The following is an 18,748-nucleotide window of genomic DNA, read 5'->3' on the forward strand; positions in this document are numbered from 1 at the left end:
GATTGTAACGGAGTCCTAAATGAATTTGAGAGCTGATTAAGAAGGAGTTGGAGATCAGAGAAGGAAAGAGTGAATTGAGACACTTAGTTTCTAAGTCAAGCAGGGATTCAGATGAGAGGGTTTCATGAAGTTTTGGCTTACTAGAACAAACAGCAGCCTCATTAAACAGAAGAGATTAGAAGTTATTGAAAAGAAAAATCCCTTTAATCTGTTAGATTTTTACAAAATAACATGCCATCTTCATACAATACTTGTACAAATATTAGAAAGACTTAAGCTTTCAACAGTTAAACCTCTTCACATTCCCCTGATGATGATAAGCTGTATTCTTACCATTTTGTGGTTGGGGCAAGTGAGGTGGTGATTGGTAAGATAATAATTTGATCAAATGCGGTGCACTTGCATCTTGTGTTTACTTTTTGAAGGTCTCTGTGTTCCTGTGAGACATGAACAATCTTCTACTAAAGCTGTTGTGGAACTGGAGGTTAATAGGTCTCTAGAGCATCCACATTTTATGATGATACAGGTGACTACTATAATGCAAAGTGTCACCTTGCCAGATAGCTAAACATCACAATAAGCTTGATGGTAGCAAACTGAGGTGGGGCAGAAGCTGATTTGGACTCAGTGTTTTAAGAAAATAAATCTAAAAATTCTTCAATGGTAGAGGATGCCTTATACTATCTCTCTGCTAAAACCCTTTCTTAATAAATGCAGGATGTTAAATTGATGCTAGATATGATTACATTGCACTGTTACACAGTCAGCCAGCTAAATAGGAACAGGAGAGCTAGACAATACTTAGTCATAAAATGGTGTTTTGCCCATGATGTTATCAGTAAGAAAATTCATACTATTGCAAAGATGCAAATGATGGCTTAATTATACACTCCTACTACCATAAGATGCTTTTAGATCTTTCCCTCAGACTCATGTACTGTGCTAATTAAGAGTAATCCGACTGGAGGATCCCAGAGCAATGCTGCTGCATATTTTTTCCAGCTTATGCTGGAGCTCTTATGTTCTTTTCTTAAATAATTAATGATCATTACTGCCTGCTGTGCTGTGGATATGTGCTAGTGATCTCAGATCCCAGCATATTTGCACCATTCCTGTTCCTGTCAGCAGCTTGGTTTTGCTCTTTGCAGAGGCTTTCATGTTAAGACCTTCATTAACTGGCGGTGGGGTGTGGATTTCAGTGGCACTGGGCTTTCATGTCAGTAAGTTGCAAGCTGTTCGTTACTGTGACTCTTTTTATGCAGTTAAGTTAAATACAGAGTAAAAAGAACAGGTGCTTTTTAGTAAATGACACTTAGTACACAAAGCATTTTTATCTTCCGGGGTTTTATACATGCCTCGCTGGCCCCACCGGTGGGTGCGCTGGGTGAGCAGTGTTGCTGTTAAGCCCGGTGGGAAACCGAGCTGCAGGTCCTGATGGAGCAGGAGCGGTGAACCTTCCATGGCTTCTGTCTATTACAATTTGATAATTTTTTTTTTCTTTAAATTTGTAATGTTTTAAATGAATTTCTCTGTGTTCACTGCGGGTTTACTCTGCTCCAGCCTGTCTAGGGGGAGGATTACATTATTTTGGAGTGCTTGCATGGCCAGGTGAGTGCCCGTTCTGGGGGGCTCTCGGAAGACGGGCTTCCCTGGGTTTGCGGATTTGGCTTAAATTGCGCTGGCGGGGGTCGTGCAGCGCCCCGGCGCGCCCAGCAGAGCAGCCCGCTGCCGTGGCGCCGCCGTGGCTGCCCGGGGTGCCGGGGGGGGCTGCCCGGGGTGCCGGCGGGGGTGCCGGGGGGGCTGCCCGGGTGCCGGGGGGTTGCTCCGCCGCCCGCTGCGGTCGGGGGATCCGCGAGGGGGCGAGCGGGGGCGGGGTCCCTCCCGCGGGGGCGGGGTCCCTCCCGCGGGGCCGCCCCTGCCCCGCCTCTCGGCGCCGCGCCCCGCCCCGCCCCTTCCTCCCGGCCGGCCGGCGGGAGGTGCCCGCGGGCCGCCGCTGCCCTGGGCGCCGGGACCGGCGCGTCCCTCCCCCGGCGCCGCCCAGGCACCGCCCTCCCCCCGCCCCAGGCTGCCGCGGTGAGTCACGGCGGAGGAGGCGGCCGCTCGGCTCGGCTCGACTCGCCCGCCCGCGCAGCAGGACCGCCGGGGCCGGCGCGGCCCCGCAGGCAGGTGAGTGCGGCCGCCCTTTGTGCGCGGCGCCCGGCCGGGAACAAAGGCGCTCGCCGGGCCGCGTCGCCGCCGGCCGCGGGCCTCTCTTCGGCCGCCCCGCCGGGGCCGGCGGCCGCTCCCGCGCCCCCCTGCGCGGCCCGGCGGCGGAGCTCGCCCGGGCGCCGCGGCCCCAGCCCCCGGTGGGCGCCGCCAGGCCGCGGCCCGGCCGCGCAGGTACCGGCGGCGCCTCGGCGGCCCCCGGCATCATCCCCGCCTCGCGGCGGCGGGTCCCTGCCAGCCATGGCCGCGCTCGGGCGGCAGGTGAGGGCGCTGCCCCGCGAACGCCGCGGTGCCCGGCGGCTCCCCCGGGAGCGGCGCGCCTGGCGGCTGCGGGGGCGGCCCGGGGCGGCGGCACCCGGCGCTGTCAGGAGGGCGGGGGGTGGCAGCGCCTCGTGGGCCGGGGCCGCACCGGCGCGGTGCTCCCGCTCCCCGGGTGCGAGGGCTCCTCTCCGGTGAAGGGGGTGCTGGCTGTGCCGTGTCTCCAGGTGCGCGGCATCAGCGGGCGTTTGCCTTCTGGGGAAGAGAAGGCTTCGCTCTGCTGTGTGTCATCTCTGATTTGACCGTCCCTTGGCTTGGCACACCGAACAGAACAAGCTTTGATGCTCAGCGAGATGAGAGCAAGATATTCTGCAGATTTGGTGGTTTAAAAAAAAACCCACCAAACTCCCAATAAAAGAAAACAACAGGCAGAGGAGACAATGTAGGTGTGCCTGTTCAGTGTTCCGATTCGAGTTGGCACTAGTGTGGCGATAGGCCATGCCTACTGAGTGTTTGAAGAACATAATTTTAAAATACATTTGAAAAATCAAAATTTCATGCTTAGTTTTGGTTGGCTGCTGAACTTGTAAGCTGCCGGCTACTTTGCCTTTGGTATTTTTGGAGCTCATCTATGATGGGAGGTAGCATGCTGAAGGAGAAACTCTACATAAGTGGTGATAAGAGGCTAAGCTGCGTACTTCAGGGGGTTTATTTTGAATGTATGGGTATTCAAGGTGAGGAGTATGGCTACAGAAAACGATGCGCTACTACTTTTTTAAATGCAGGCTCATTTTCTTACCGATCTAAAAGCTGCTGTTTGCCTTGACAAACAGATTCAGCTGGAAAATGGTGGCAGGTGTACTTCAGGTACATGGCAGTTGCTTCACTTTGCCATTGCCTGAAAAAACATCACCTCATTCTCCATCTCCACCATCTTGGCAGAAATTGGCAGCTGCTTCAGTGTAATTTAGAATCATTGGTAAATGGATTTGTGTGCTCTCTAGTTAGGTGGTGCATGTTAGACAGTGTAAAACTACAAGGAAGCCTGTAAGACTGAAGAAATGCAAGAGCAACGGCCATTTTCAATGAGTTAACTGAAAATTGGTTGGCTGAAGTTTTATGGCTTACCCAAAATTGCTTCAAAGAAGTAGTTCTCTTGTAGTTCATTTTAAGCATTGCAACAGAGGTTATGAAAAGTTGTATAGAACATAAAAGTGCTTTCAGGATTCTTTTTGACATCCAGGTGGGAAGATTGTGAAATCTTCACCAGGAAGATTGTCCCATAGCCTGATAGGAGTCGTCGTAATAAATACGGATCAGATACACCGCAGTTGTCACTTGCCAGCATGAATTGCGTAGAGGAGTTGTGGGTACTGCACATCGGTGTAGGTGTGGGGAAAGAGGGCTGTTTGCTCACCACATGAATTGGAGCCCCTGCCTGTTGTCTTAACAAGAGTTAGTCACACGTTTCACTAGGTATGTAACATCATAATGTTAAGTATTAGGGCTGCACAGAAATCAAGTTCTGAGTCCCAGTTCTGTGGGAGGTCTGTAGTTGGACCAGTTTCTGCTCTCTTCCATCCTCTGCCGTTTCCCTCCTTCCCCCATCCTGGGTCTTAGATCACTTCGCAAGAGGAGAGAGAGTTTTCCTGAACAACTTCTGTTACATTCTAAACAGAAGCCAAATTTTGTTATAACCTGAATTTTGTTATTGCAAATATCGACTGTGTTATACACGCCTATTGCTAAAAATTAAAAATCATCCTGCAGTTGCGTACAGGCAAATAAAAACTAATGTCTGAATGTGTTTGGTATGGTGCCGCTCATGTCAAAGGTTGATGCTTTGCCTAGGAAACAACTTGTGCGAAATCGATGTATTTATGTTAGCTTGAGGTTTTTTCCTCTCCAGAGTATTTGTCATCTATCACAGTCATAACGGTTAGGATTTTTAGTAAGTATAGAAATTCATAAGTTTGTTGTTGACTGCAAAGCATGCCTCCTGAGCATCTGACCTAATTTTAAGTGTCAAACACGCACCCAAGTGCTGTGCGTACAGAGAGGCTTTTGGAGGCTGCTGTTGAATATGCTTGGGGAAACTTTCAGCAATTTTTTCCAGAAAAGGAGAATTAGGTATCTTTAGAAATATTTCTATATGTGCAGATGCAAAACTGCATTTCTTGTTATTACAAGCTGTCAGCAGATTGGATTTGCTGCTGAAATACAAACAAGGACAGTAGCAGCTGTTACAGCTGTACCATACCATTGTGTACATCACACAGAAGTCATTGAACCTGATTTGAACCTGTTAATGTTAATAGGAAAATTTTAATCTTAATAAATACGCCAAATGTTTATGTTCTGGGAGCTGACATAAGTATTACATCTAGAAGCTGATTATAATTCAGTCTTCAGATAGTGAGAGTAAAGCACTTCTGCTGTTTTGAAATGTGTTAATAGTCATGAGGGTAAAGCTGGTCAATCACGTTCTCTATTTAAACTGTCAGCACGGTACTTCTGGAGCAGTATGGTAGGATATTCAGCCAAGAATAAACCTTCATTTGTAATAAGAAAAATGTTTAAAAATCATAGTGTTTGATAGTTTTCACTGAGCCCTCTTTAAACTTGGTCCTCTGTGTTTTTCTGATAGACTAACTGAAATCCATCATGTCTTGTAAGGTTCTGTCTGAAAGTATATGTATGTAAGTATTTTTGATAATATTTTTTTTTGTCTTTGGTGTTAAACCATATAACCAGAAACTGTACATAATTTGAATTCATAATGCCTTTAAAAAATTTCTTTTAAAATAACTCTGCATCACAGGTATTAGATTTTTTTGGTGGGCCTTTTTTTTTTTGTTTGTTTGGAGTTCTGATTTGCTGGAAAAGTAATAGTATCCATTAGTTTAATTCCAGTAAAGCTATTGCAGGTATGTGAATAGTCCCAGAAAATGCTTGGTTTGATGCTGCTGTACACCAAAGATGTCAATTATTGGCATGAAAACATTTTGTCACCTACTCCACATCCTAAGAAATGTTGGTAGTCTAATGGTCTTGCTTCTAAGTGCATGGGAGAAATGATAAATAGATAGGTTTTAAATGTACTAAAAACTTAACAGCAAACTTAATTTCATTTAGAGAAAGACCAAAACACTTTGTTTACTGTTATTGATGCGGTTGTATCTGTGAGAATGGATGAGACTTAAGTTCTTTTTCCCTTTAAAGAGCCGTGGCCTGTCTGTGAACTTCGGTTGGCATAAGAAAGCGGACAGACCAGAATGAGCAAAACTATGGCGTGTTAATAGGTGAGAAGAAGCCAAAGATCAGAAAAACAACCAAAAAAACATTAGTTGGCAATTGAATATGAGAACACTCTTCTGACTCAGGGGTTTGTTTTCAGACTCAGTGTTGGGGAAGCATATGTAACAAATGCTTAAAAAAACTAGGAAAGTTAATTTCTTACTTCTGCTCACTACTGGTGATTTGACAGAATGTTACAGTGGTTACGCGTGGTTTACATGTCAGTTTGAATATGGAAAGCCTGGTTGTACTTCCTGCATTTTAGTAAGTATTTTGAAGGTTTAACAGAACATGAGATCTGCCAAGCCTATTTTTTCTTCTTAAAAAAATAATGTGGATACATAATAATTTCTAACGCTATTTTAAAAGCAACAGCACCTACCATCTCCCAGCCTAAAAAATCATACCTGGAGATAAACTGCCATGAAAAAAAAACCTAAAAATTTCAGCTTCTTGCATTGTTGGAATTCCTGTGACTGACTAAATTAGCTACTGATTGGGGAACAGAAGCAGCCAGTAGATTTGTATGACTATTACACTTGTCTTAGGATGTTCCATTTTGTTTCCTTGCAAATATGTAGAACAAAAACTTAATTGAATTTTCAGAAAGTCAATGTTGTCGGTGTTAGGAGGGTAAGTAACAAATATGGAAGCAACTTAAGTAATCATCTCTTGTTTATGACCATGACCAAGCTCTGAAACTTCCTGACTCAGTTTATCCGTCTATAAAATTAGTTGACTGCTTCACAGGAATGTTAAGATGTTTAATTAAAGTGTAATTGTTTTGCCTCTGAACTCATCCAGGTCCTGATTCAGTGCACATTGAAGTCAGTGAGGAGCTTTTAATTAGTTTCATTGAACTTTAAGTAAGTGTAGTGTATGCCCACCCATGTCCACTTAAAGGAAATGTGACCTAAATTTTCGCAGCGGAGATTCTGTAAAGGAGCAGTGAAAATACTGAAACAGTGTAAGGGAAACTACTGATGGAAGGCTTTTGTAGCAATGAGAAGCGCATAGTGCAGCTGCGGTCGTCTCTGGTGCCTGTTGTCGTACTAACATAATGTTAATAGACTTTCCTAACTTTGCCTGTGCTGGATGTTATACAGAAAACTGAAATTGTCATTGTGCCCTGGCAGCTTGCACAATTGGTCAGTCGAGGCAATATCAGACTTCAAACAGTAACTGAATGTTTATGTGAAAATGATCAGCAATAACACACTTAAAATACAATTAACTTTAAGAGTTGATGCCAAATTGAGAAAAATACGAGCATTCACATCTGCTTAGCTGCTTTTTTTTTCAGGAATGTCTGTAGATGCCAAATAATACGCATTTGTTTATGTGGAATTCATGAAAGGTTTTGCTTAACTTCAGAGGTCAGAAACATCAGGTTTTTTAAACGGAACTTTTGTCACTGAAAATTTGGTCAGTGCCTACAAGGGGAGTCAGCAAAATAAACCTTCCACAACTCATGTAAAACTGCAGCGGTTTTCTTAATGTTACACTGTCATGATTCTTAATTCATTAGCTCTTACAAAATGTGTTTTAAACCTTAAATAAAATTCTGCACACGTAATAGTGTGCATGAGGAAATACAGTTTTGGTACCTCATTTTTAATATGTCCATTTCGTTGTTCGTTTCTTGGTAGCTGCAATTTTTGACATGATTGCTACAAGCTCCTTTTGTTGAGAAACTAAATATAATAAAGGTGTACTGTAATTGTGCTAACGGTTTGGGAAGTGCAAAATCTGTCTGCAACTTCAGTAATTCTCATTGCCCATTCTGCCTTGAACCAGTGGTTGTCACATGCAGTCCTGCTCATGGAAACTTTCTGAAGCCGTGTGGAATCTTACAGGACTTTTAACTTGTAGAAGGATCAACCTTGTCTTGAGCATCGTTGATAATGGTCTATGGACTAACATCTTTTGTTATTATTGGTATATATTGGTGTTTGATTAATCAAAATTCATATTGTTGCATCTTTGTGATGCCTCTATTCTTAGGGGAGTGGGTGCCATTTATCCTATAAATGTGCCAAATTTTACATATATAGGAGATCTTGAAAGAATGAGTTTTAAGTACTTCACAGATCACCACTAGTGAAGTTAATAATCAGACTTGCCACACAATTCCACATACGGTTTCCCATGCAGCTCAGCTTGGTTGCCTCTAACATATGTGTATTGTAAGTCTTGTACTTCTACTTTTTCTCTGTACTCTGAGCCTAATCGGTCCCAGCACCGACTGGGACTTGATATAACCCTTAAAAAAATCCTGTGGTCAGTAATTTTATTTGTTTAGCCCACGCGTGTGTGCGTACAGTAGTGCTAAAGGGAGATTTCTGCTGTTAAACCAGTGACCTTGTACAGGTTTTTTTGCAGTTCAAGGCTAATACAATTCAGGTAACACTCAAAGTCATGGCTAGGGAGGAAGGAAATTGCATCCTTTTTCCTGAGAATTAGGAAGTCCCATGAAAGCAAGATTTCTTTCCTTGTAATTCCACTTCACCAAAAAATGTGGAAAGCAAAATGCCTATGGTGAAATTGGTGCATAATTAGGAATTTGTTTTAAACTTGCGAATGTTACAAGTCCTCTGTCAAAATTTTTTCCTTCCTTCCTCTTCTCTCGATCAGATGTCTTTGCAGCATGGTATTGTTTAGTGAGCTAAAGAAGGTAACAAAAATCCTTTTTGTCTGCTTTTTGTTTTTAAGTAGTCCTTCAGAGAAGAGAGGAACTGGCATACTTTTGACATATGATTAAAATAGCTATTTAGACCAGTTCATTAAATAGTATCAAGGAAAGTTCTCAAGGAGTATTATTTTGTGAAGGCCCTGGGAGTAGGGGTCTCTTGCCCATATTATCCTATAATATTAATGATGCTAACAGATCACTGGGGAGGCAAAGGTTTTGTGTGGTGATTACTGCAAAAAAGATGATCAATTAATCTATTCATATTAGACAAATAGCCATTAATTCTTAGTTCAACTTGCAGCAAGAGCTATTAATAAAATACATTTTAAAATAGCTTAAAAATTAAACCATACATTGATTCAAAACTGAAACCACTTTGCTTTTTGCATTATGCAGAGTATCCATGAGGAAAGCAGCCCAGAAGATCAGGGGTTTGGGTGTGGTTTTTTTTGTTGTTCTTTGTTTTCTCTAAAGAGGCAAGATAAGTAGGTGTCATAAGGCGTGTATTTATCACTTTGCACAGCAAACTTTATTGATGTATGAGGCCAGAACAGTATTTCATGTTGTTGTCCGATGGTTAGGCAATTTTGGTAGTCAAGAACTATTAATCTAAGAGTCTGGTCCTAACACTGTGCTTTGACACAGTATTGCAAAATACTAAAATGCTAAGTAGTCACCAACCTAATAACAGCTCACATTTTAATTGCTTTAAAAAAAATATCTAGTTAGCCATAATCTCTACTATAAAAGATCTGTAGGCATTTTCAGTCTAAAATGATGTTCGGATGTCAGTATAAATTACAGGAAAGCATAGGTCACATTTTAAATTGAAAGCTCTCTCTAATAATCCTAGGCATCTGTAGAAAGATACTGTGTCGATGAGTACCAAAGAAATGCCCATAAACGTGCTGGTGCCTCAGTGCATGGAATAGTGAGAGAAGCCGTTGCGGTAGGCATTACTCACGATGTCTGGTTAAATATAACAATGCAGTGTGCTTGAGCTGCTGAGAAGTTGTCACTAGACCGCAGGCAGCTGGACTCCAAATATGGTACTTTTGGGTTTTGGGGGCTTTTACTGCATGCTTGTAAATTGAAAATAAGTGTTATTGTTATTTTAACTGCTTACAGACACTTACTGGAATTTTGCCTGTTCTGATTTTGGGACTGTCTGTCATGCTTTAGGATTAACAGTGTCATTTTCCTTTTTGTGGAAGTTGACCGAGGCATCACATTTTTGCACTAGGCATAAGTTTAATTTCCAAATGGTTTAATTAAAAAAAAAAAATTGGAATACAGATACAGTTTTCATGAAACTGGTTGGAAGCATACCAAGTACTGAAGTGCTTGTCCATTAGCAGAGCTGGTAATTCTGCATGTGTGCTTATTCGTGCCTATTTCTGTTTCCTGTTCCATTTCAAGCCACTTGAGAGTAACTGGAGAAGGTTGAAAAAACGTCCTGCACCTTGGGCATACACAAATACTTGCATCGGTGTTGACATTGTACTCCGTTGTATAGGCATGGTAGGCTTATTTTAGGTTCATTATGAAGACCAAACCAATTTCTTGCTTCTACAGTCAACTCATTCTTAATCAGTGTTTATGCTTCGTGAGTGTAGCGTGTTTATCTCCTGTGTATTAAGTTATCTTTTAGCCTGTTGAGTTTAGTTTCTGTGATATAAATGGCAACCTTCAGTAAACCCCAGTTTTAATGCTAATGATCTATAAGTCTTCAGAGGATTGCGAGTCTGGCGTTACCACTTCTTACAGAGCTTCTCAGAAAACGTGACTTTGGTCATAAAGCTGATTGACATGACAAGAAAATGAAGTGACCACAATTAATGGTCTTGATCTTCCTTGTACGTGTTTGTGTATTGGCTTTGGTTCAGTTTCTGTGATGATCACAGAACAGACATGCTGCAGGAGGCTGTCAGTGTCAGTAATTAATAGTCAAAAAATATGATACTGCATAGGTGGAGGTGTTAATATGGGTACATATTTGTACAACGTGTGCAGCGTGCCTACCATGTAAAATGGGATAGGTACATTGGAAATAATTTTTTGATTCTTGTAGACAGTTGTTAAAATGTTTACCTGTTACTGGTGCTCCTTTTTTCCACTGGTTTATCATTCAAATTAAAAACAAACTTTGAAAATAAGCTTCCTAAGAGCAAGAAAGGCGTCTCAAGTTTGTTATATCTATGTGCTGGAAACTTCACTTTCTGTTTCTGAAAAGGTAGATTGTTTACAAAGATATCCACAGAAAGCATTACCATACAGTTTTGTTTTGAAGATGTATGCGTAACACTTTTTTTTACAGCAGTAATTCTGTTGTGTGGGATACCTGGCAATTAAAATCATTGGCTATCTATCATTAGTGCCTAATTTCCTGTCTAGGAGATTTGTAGCTTTGTTATAAATAGGGAAGAGGTGTGTGACCACTGCTACAGCAAGAGCAGCACCTGTCAGTCCAGCTGTTGAAGACCATCTTGAGTGAAGTATTGTAATTTTCTTTTAGAATTGTTTCTTGGACTGGGATAGAGTTTCTGTATAAACTGCTGTAGCTGAGTGTTGTTACTTTTTCAGAATTTTTGACAGTTTTGTCTTTGAAGTGTGAATACCTTAGTGAAATGCAAGTCTTTTTTTAAGGTTTTGTTGCTGTTACACATCTGATTTCAGAGGCTTCAAGTTGACTGACGTGAACTACCTAAAAAGCTGTACTGCCTCTTCTCACTGTATGAGACATGACAGATGTCTTCTCTTTGAGAGATTGCTGCTGTAGTATGGAGAAAAAAAATAATCATCTGGTTTGTATGTCTCTGCAGGCCAGGAGGCAAGCATAAACTTCATAAAAATTGTGATTATAATGGTAGAGGGTTTATTTTTTTTCCAGTTAGCTGGAACATTGATGTAAGGACTGTTTTATTATATTGGGAAGCTTTTCTGAATGCACTTCATTACTACTTTTGAAGTCCTTTTGAAGCTCTGAAAGGTGCTCCAGCACTGGGGGGGGAAAAAAACCCCTACTTGTTTTTATAGATTTTTCATATCTAAATGACAGTGTTTGGGGCTGTTTCCTGTCCCTCTTCAAGAGGGAGAGGACTGTACTGTTTTGTTAAAAACTTCTGCCTAACATTTAAGAGATGTGAACCTACCACTGGAGTTCCAACTGTAAATTGACCAAATTCAGATTCAAAAGTCAACTGAAAGAGAACACTGAACATAGAAACAATGGGGGGGGGGGAAGTATTAAATATTTCAACTCCTACTGTTCACCTATAAATAGGTAGCTGTTATGAATTCTTCATTGTTGTATCTCTCTGGAGATGGGAATTAATCCAATCTCCAGCTGCCTGTGACTGAAGGTCACAAGTCAGGCTGAATTAGAGAAAAACTTGTAGCAGGATTTTGCGGACTCTGGGTCCTGACTTCAGGTTTCAGGCTCCATCTTGGAAGGTTTGTAGGGCTCTAGCTGTTCTCCGTAAAATGTCATTGGAAAATTAACAAGGCTTAAAGGTGCAGCATCCCCTTGCACTTAAAACTTCCCAGTATGACTGTGTTTTCACCACTGAAGTACTCAGTAGTGTAACTGTGGAGGCTAATAGCTTAACCTCGTATAATGATGCCATGGAGTTTCTTCATGCTGGCTGTTAACTCCATTTGTGTAGTGCAAAGGAAACCTGCAGCGGTTGGTTTTATTCACTGTAACTCCTTATCTGAGCTTTTATAATCCTATCCCATTAATTGAGGTTTTTAGCTGCCTTGAACAGAACCAGCCAGACTCAAGAAAAAAAAATAATTGTAGCTGAACTAACTCCTGTTGATTTCTTTTGGCTGTAACTGGAAATGATACAAGATATTAAAGAGGTAGTCAGCTGTGACTTAAATTTAAGGAGCTTGATAGATGGCCACTTAAGTACCCTGATTTATTGAGGCTGAATTTGTAAAATATTACATTTGCTGGCAGCTTACTGCCTTTTTCTGCCTTTTTCTCTCCCGCCCCCCCCAGTTTAGGCTGTACAAATTGCTCAGTTTCAGGTTGTTTTTTCCTATACCAGTAAAATGTGGAATTTAAGCATTATAGAAGACTACAGTATTGGGGAGAATATGTATGTAATCTGAAGGAACAAAAGCTCATGTTTTCTCATTGCATTAAATAAGCATGTCTTTAAAATTAAATGGCATGCTTAAGTAGTTTGCCTTATGCAAAATTTATAAACATACTGATTTTTAGTGTGTTTTTTTCTTTTTCTGTTGCGTTATGTAATATTTTGGGGGTTTCTGTGTGTGGTTGGTTGGTTGGGGGTTTTTTGTTGGTGTGGGCTTTTTTTGGTTTTTTGTTTATAAAGGAATGATGGGGGGTGTCAGTAATTTAGAAGTTCTTTATTAGGAGCCCATCTGTGGCATTGTCCAGCGGAGAAGCCCTTCCAGGTTTTGAATTCCTAAGAGTATAGGCGGAAGTGAGGGAAAATCCAGTGACGAATCTGTAATTTTCAGTTGCTGTGAGTTGGAATCCTCCTCTACGGAAAGCATTCAGTCAGCACACTTCTTGCTGGTGAGCTTGAGTTTCCTTGGAAGCTGTTCCATCTGTTTGTAGAACAGACTAGTTAAGCTGAGTTTGTGTGCAGATTTCTCCTGTCCACATTTATTTTTTTAAAGTGAAAACACAGTAGCTGATGTTCTAAACTTAGTTAGGAAAAAGGGGGAGGCTAACTGCAAAGACAGTATTTTTTCATTACATGCTGTTGTGTCCAGGGTTAGTAGCTGAACAGAAAGCTGGTACAGTCTTTTAGTTAGTTTTTGGGAAGGATTATACTGTATTGTCTGTCATTATAAACTTTTCAGGACAAGTAACAGTGTGGAGAGGTAGGGCAGCATTTCTTAGTGCTACCGGAAAAGTTAAAAACACTTAATCCCCTTCTGCTTCGGTAACATACTTGTAAAGTAGCCCAGCGTCCTCAGTGCAAATGTACCTACACCTTATGGTTCCAAACCCACGTCCCGTTTACTCTAGTCTCTTAACTTATTGCCTTGCTAGAAAGTGTAACCTCCATCTGTGGTGTTTTGCATGAAGGTGATGCTGAAACTGTCTTTTGCCGAGGGGACGGGAGTGCACATACTCTCTCCACAGCCAGAGATGGGTTTGGTAGCAGACAAACAGGCATCAGAAGGGGGATGTCAGGCGTGCTGGACTCTGCCCAGTCCACATGTTGGGCCTTGCAAAGCAGAAGGCATTCCTGTGATCCTCACCCAGCCCTTCTGCAGGCAGCAGGGGAGCCAAGTGCTGTTGAACAGGACAGCTTTGCCGTTTGTTTGCTGACCGGCCTCATTTACTGCTTGGAAAGGGAGGGAATGTTTTCTAAACTCAAATTTTATTGCTTTGGCAAAACTGGGCTGGCAGTTTTGGCTGTCATGTATAGATCTTTCTCATTTATTATTCTGTCTTGTGAATCATATTAAAAATAAATGAGAACTAAATTTTATTCCCTATGCCTGCCAAACAAGAGAAAATGAGGTGACCCAATTATGTCCATTTGCACTGTGGTGGATGCAGCAGGATGAGCGTGTAGAGTTTAGTCTTTTAACACAGTTTATTGAAGTATGTAGTCATTCCAGGCCGAAGTACAGCTTTCAAAATGCACAGGTTAGTCTTTTTTGCAAGAAAGGAATCGAGTAATGGCACTGGAGAGCAGAACCATGCCGAGCTGGAGGATAGGTAAGGTATTGGCAGCCCACACCTTCCTGTTGGCTTTGCACATCTGCCTCACCTCTACCTGCAGAGACCAGTTCCAGGCTGGATACAACAGTGCATTCTGTACGGCTTCATCAGCCTGTGGCATCTCTTCCTTTCCTGCTAGTAATTCAGGATACAGTTGCCAGAGATTCAGCGGAGACCCCAGTGTTTCTTCACTTGGGCCAGTAAGTACCAGTGAACGTGTACCTGGGCTTCTGAATAGCTTTGACTGTCCCTTTTGCATGAACAGCTTCGTAGGTGAGTTCTGTTAACGCTGTGGGGACTCCATGAGTCCACTCACAACGGTTCTTGTTCTTCTACCTCTCTGTTTGGCTTTTTGTGCTAAAAATACAGATTGAAATGTTATCTTTCAGGTTTCTCGTATGCAATATATCTGGCAAGAACACATCAATAAATTCTGTGTTTTAACTATAAACAGTAGGTTTCATTAGCACTGTTGATAAAAGTTTGTTTGTGATGTATAGGATGTGCAAAATTTGTTTTTATCTTTGCTGATCAGCAGACCTGCCAGCATCCTACGTTTGGCATGTTGCATCCTGATGCTGGTTCCGTTTCCTTATGCTGTTGTAATTCAGTGACATGTACCTCAAAAGCATGTTTCTTTTCCACTAGTGTGCCTTACATTCTCGCTTAAGAACTCGACCTAGTGATGTTTGGGGAAGCAGCATGATCTCTTAAGTGACAGAACGTAAAGCTAAGTCTTCGACCTTTATCCATCTCCCATATGGACGTCTCTGAACTTGTAAACATCGCTTCACTGCCTCTGAGTTTTCCTGTATGTCAAAAAACACTCACTCCTTGTAACCGTCTCTGACCCAAGTGTAAACCGTTGTAAGGATGTAGAATTATTTGGGGCAGAAGGATATGGATGGATTGAAACTGGAGTCTTTGTGCTTAGGTTTTCATTTCATTTCCATGCTTTTATCTCTTCTTGCCCCAGTGGGCTTACATTCCCAGCCAGGATTTAAGAACCATTTTGAGTGTTAAGTTTGAGAAATGGGTTTATGTTCTTGTATTCTAGTGACACCTAAGTTGGAGAGCGTTTGGGAGGTGGTTTTTTTCTCATACTCATGAGAGTACATAGTATGAATTAAGCTTTGATGGAATCTCATGACTGAATCTTGCTTTCCATGGTGGAAGTGCTGATTGGTGTGAGGAGCCCGAGCAGCTCTTGTAGTGCCTGTGTGAGGGTAAGGTGATACAGACCTACCAGAGTTAATAGATTAAATTAAGCATATTTATAGTTACCATTAAAATTCCCCAAGTGCACCCAAATTGCAAATGACAATAGTGTACACGTTTGTTAAGACAGAGACAAAAAATTGGAGCCGAGCATGGGCAAAATAAACAATGTTCTGACCTTGCAGGAATAGAAGGTGAATATAGGTGAGCAAAGCAGCAGAATTCAGAGCTGGTAATTGCAACTGAGGCAAGGGATTTCCTGACCTGGAAAGTGCTTCAGGGAACAGATCATTGTGTGGCACGCAGGTCTGTTGGGACTCTGAACATTGTGAGCAGAACTCGTGCTAGTAGTGATTCAGCTGTTCCTCAGCTGTCTTGCTAAACTCTCATACTTTGCACTTCTTCCCTCCCACCCCCAAAATACACAGTTGCAAAATATTTTTAGATCTTATTTCTTAGGGTTTGTTAGAAATGAATGTGGAAATGTTGATGTGTAGTTAAAGATGCTGGAAGCATGAGCTGCTGTTTAGAACAGATAGGAACAAGTTGGTAAGAGAACCCTTGTGTGACTTCAGACTGGTCACTTGGCATTTAAGCCGTAGTTTGTTCTCATACTTTTAAGAAAAAGTAATGAACCCGATTTCATTTTTTTTTAATATATATTTTATTTACTGCAGTCAATTTTGGAGCCTTTAGCCGTAAAGGTGCTTGTTACTCAGAGGCTGTGCCCTATGGTGTAGCGGAGTACTCCTCAAGCTGTGGTGTACAAGCTTGATGTTCCACCCGTGTGTTTGTGGTGGTGATGAGGATGGTTCAGCTAGGCAGCCACATGGATTGCACCAAGGCGGCATTTTTGGTTTCAGTGCTGCGGCTGACTTGTAGAGGGACTAGGCTTTTCCTTGCCTATGGTACAAGCGTTCTGGCTGGCCATGAAAATGTTTGGGGTTTTTTTTGGTTCTCGGGTGAATTACTCTGAATTTATAGCATTAGGAAAGCATTTGATCTTTCTGGTTTTATTTATATTTTGTGTTAAATATAACAAATGCGTATATTACTGCCGTTTGCAGTTTTGGGTGTGCATGGGGAATTTTAATGGTAACTATAAATATGCTGTTACCATCAGAAGGACAGAAGTGCGCCTCAGGAGTGGTTACCTCCCATTCCCTAATCCTTTTCTTAAGGAAGGAGTTCACACAGTTGTGTGGTGAGTATTTGTACAGCGGTGGTGGTGGGGTGTCTTTGAAGTCTATAGAAATGAGAACAGCAATTAGTTACTGCAAATGGACCTGTTGTCAGTGCTGTAGATAATCTTTCTTGGGACCGCATTGCGTATTTAGAGGGCAAGAACAGTGGGAACTAATTAGCGAGGCAGGGCTTAAATAATCCTTTCAGAGCAGGCAATTTCTCTCCTCTAGAGAGGTGAAATGATTCTTTTAAGCCATTGATAAAGCTCAGCTGCTTCCAGCACTTGTTAGTAAGAGAGGCTGTTGAGAACCTATGGGTGAAACTAGCGGGTATTTTGGATTCAGCATTTCTCTGATGAAGCTGGTGTACGGAACAGTTGAGTAGCTCTTGCTGCTCCTGCCTTATTTTCCAGCTATAATGACATCTGCATGGGCTGGTGAACAGCCATGAAAGAAATTGAATTAGTCTAGATCTGCCTTCACTTGTTCATGACAAAAACCCAAACAAACAAAAGAAGAGAGTATGTTTGGTACATTTAATTGGACTTGATTAACAAGTGGTGCATGTCTTCCCTAATCAGAAACTCTTAATTAAGTACAGCAGTTTATGCTATTTATTACATGATTCTAACTGCAATGCTGTCCTGAGCAGCGGGCACTTGCTGTTGCATTGCACATTACAGAGGGCTTGGACTGACTTCATTTGTGAGACTGAGCTGGTTGTCTTAGAGGCCAATGTGATGGATCAGAAGACGTATAAATTCTTACTGTGCCCTGATACCCAGTGTCAGTTGTAAAATATGTTCAGAAATATGTCACCAGCCTTACAAAAGTCTTTAACTGTTAGCTGTTGGTGACTGACCAGTGAGGCTGGTCTGAAAAATCCTGCGCAAAGGGTTTTCCAGCCCAGCTTCCAGCGCCAGTCTGTAATTGCTATATTCAGATAATATACGCATAGTTGAAAACAATAATTTTGGTCAAAATCAGCATGCTTTACATTTCTCCCTAGTTTTCCTCAAACCTTTGGTAAGCTATGCCTATTTGTAATACTTTTTTTTTCTTATGAGAAGAAATTACATGTCGTGATGTTTATTGGTTCTTCCAGGGAGTCAGGTTTTATGCTGAAAGATTCTTAAAGAATGTGAAGCTTGAATGCATTCCATTCTCAAGTGATTGGGAATGTCGTTGGTATGGTCAGGGTGTAAATCTTGCAGATGAAGACTGGCTTGGCCTTTAAAAAACTTAGGCTTTAAATATAAAAAGGGTCTACAAACTCCAGACAAGCCTACAGCTTGATGAATTTTGGCTAGGCTGCATTCTAAAGCAGACTGCAATTCAAAGCATATCGAATAAAGGGTCTTTCTAGTTTTCAGCGTTGTATATTTCTGTAATGCCTTGCTTATTTGTTTTCACAGGGCAGTTTCCTCATACATTTTTTCCAGCCAGGGTCATTAATTGGAACTGAACACCTGGGTTATCTGATCTTCTGTGGTTTTTAGAAGCAGGTACGTTGGCAGGGAAATCTCTGATGTTTTCTTCGTTGGGGGTGGGGTGATATATGTGCCAAAAAGAACTGTAGGGTTAGGGAAATTCTGCTTAAGTAATGTTTCATTATGTATAGTATATTAATGTAGCTTTCTTGAGAAGGCAAAGTTAAGTACATTGATAAAAGAGTTTTTTCAGCACTTCGTTTATAAAGATGGATTGTGCTGTCTTCCGGGCATACAGACTAGCTTTGTAAGTGGTTTTGGAAATTTACTGATGTAATATATGCTGGTAGTATTGTCATCCTAAACCATGCCTAATAAAAGCTCTGTGTAACAGGAGCAGAGGTATTTTAAATTTTTTCATGCTGGGGTCTCAGTACTGTCTTAAGACTTTAGTCTTTCTACTTTGATGTCATCAAGTAGGAAAAGCTGTGGTGGCAGAGGCTGTCATCCGAAATAATTGTGCAGTGTATGAAGAGCAAAGTGCTGTTGCTCTGTTAGTCGTACTATAACCCTCCTTTATACGTGGAATTTGATAGCTTTGAGGCCTATTGAGTGCTTTCCCCTCCCCGTGTCGCTTACTGTCTGAAGCATTCCCTGAATGGGCAGGCTTTAGTAAGTATCCTCCCTGTTAAGCAGGTACCTTCATGATAAATCCATCTTGGCTGAAGTTCACTTGAGCAGAACCACG

General features: G+C 41.9%; 1 protein-coding gene across 4 annotated transcripts in view; it reads left to right on the forward strand.

Moving 5' to 3' along the window:
* The first annotated feature begins 1,988 nt into the window (after window positions 1-1,988).
* CTNNBIP1 (catenin beta interacting protein 1) overlaps window positions 1,989-18,748 on the forward strand; it is a 32,796-nt gene continuing 16,036 nt past the window's right edge. For 2 of the 4 annotated variants that reach the window (XM_037381007.1, XM_037381009.1), the window contains exons 1-2: window positions 1,990-2,166; window positions 17,986-18,075. The gene's annotated coding sequence lies outside the window, so the exon portion shown is untranslated. Of the gene's footprint in view, window positions 2,167-17,985; window positions 18,076-18,748 lie in introns of all 4 variants that reach the window. The other 2 variants (XM_037381010.1, XM_037381008.1) reach the window with 2 other exon arrangements.

This window comes from Falco rusticolus, chromosome 3 (genome assembly GCF_015220075.1).
Source record: "Falco rusticolus isolate bFalRus1 chromosome 3, bFalRus1.pri, whole genome shotgun sequence".
NCBI lineage: Eukaryota > Metazoa > Chordata > Aves > Falconiformes > Falconidae > Falco > Falco rusticolus.